We start from the raw sequence: 1619 nt of genomic DNA, 5'->3' as shown, positions 1-1619 counted from the left end.
ACCTGGTACAGCTGCTCAAAATACTCAGCCCAACGTTCCCTCATCGCAACAGGATCTGAAACGACCTTGACCTCTTACTGAGCGAACTGCTGTCACCTGTGAAGAGGGCTTGGAGTTCAGCTTTCTCAGGGCTTGGTATGCAGGACGAAGGTCATTTACTAAGAAATGGCCTTCTACCTCCTCTGCAAGACTCCTAATAAACTGTTCCTTGTCCCTTCTTAACAGGGACCGAGTTCTGCGCACATGCGAACGGTGCAATTCCCGATCCCCTGTCAGACAAGCTGCACGACATGCATCTGTGGCTTCCAGTGTCTCCTGCGAGATGGAATTCTGTACTGCTCTCGGGCGTACACCAATCGTATCTTGAGCTGCATCAAGCGTTTCACGCTTAAAGGTATCCCACAGAAGAACAGGGTCTGTCAGACTGCCAAGCATTGCGAAACGATCGGAGATTGCTTTAGCAAACCCACGGTCACACTCCCCCATCCTCAGCCTGTCCAAATGAAACACCCTAGGGTGATCATTTGACCGCTGGGGAGTTTTGAAGTGGACCCGGAGGGTAGCCACAACCAATCTATGGTCAGTACCACAGAACTCAGCACTCCTGTACACCCTGCAATTCTGAAGGATCCTCCAACGAGTGCAAACGAGTATGTGGTCAGTCTCCTTGGCTGCATTACCTGCATCACTGTACCATGTCCAGTGATGTGGGTCTGGGTGCTGGTACCAGGAGCCAGAAATCCTCAATTTCTGGGACCTAGCAAAGTCCCGGAAAAGGAGGCTATTCTCGCTACCGGCATCAGCTCCTGAACCATGAGAACCGACAGACATCTCATAGCCAGCTCGATCACAGCCAGATACCGCATTGAAGTCGCCCAGAACAATGCGAATATCTCGCCGGGGACATCTGTGTACCACAGGTGTAAGTTTGGCGTAGAACATCTCTTTCATGTCAAGTTTACAAACATCGTTAGGAGCGTACACAGCAATAAGAGACATGAAGCCAAAAGATAGCTTCAATCTCAATACCATTATACGTTCATCAACAGGAGTAACCTCTACTACCGAGGGCTGGAGTCTGCTGGAGATGGCAATGGCTACTCCCTAGAGATGGTGGCCGTCGCTGCGGCCCGACCAGTAATAGGTGTAGCCACCTACACAGGTCATGCCGCTGCCAGGCCTCCTCACCTCCGAGAGAGCAGCCACCTCAACTCTCAGCCTCCCCAGTTCCCTCGACAATAGAGGCAACCGATCATCCTGACGCAAAGAACAGACGTTCCAAGCCCCCACCCTGACTTCCTGCCTGAGGTTCAACCTCTGGCAGTCGCTCCAGGGGGTTGCCACCTCTGCCACCCCCACCGACGCTACCCCATATAAAAGGGGGTGGCGGGCTGTGTGCCCCATCATCCACCTGTGGGGTTCCCGAGGGCTTTCCCCCACAAGCTTCACTCTGGGCTGGCGGCCACCAGAGCGCAGGCGAGACGAGTAGTTCCTGTTCCCAGCCTGCGCTCCAGCAGTCGCCCTCCCAGCAGGGCCCACAGTCCGCCTCACTTGCTGGGTGGGAGGGGCTTTTCCCCTCCTCCCAGCCTCTCCATTTATAAAACGCGCTGCCGATTGGT

This window comes from Penaeus vannamei, chromosome 8, assembly GCF_042767895.1.
Source record: "Penaeus vannamei isolate JL-2024 chromosome 8, ASM4276789v1, whole genome shotgun sequence".
Taxonomy (NCBI): Eukaryota; Metazoa; Arthropoda; class Malacostraca; order Decapoda; family Penaeidae; genus Penaeus; species Penaeus vannamei.
Note: the sequence above shows the minus strand (reverse complement) of the source record.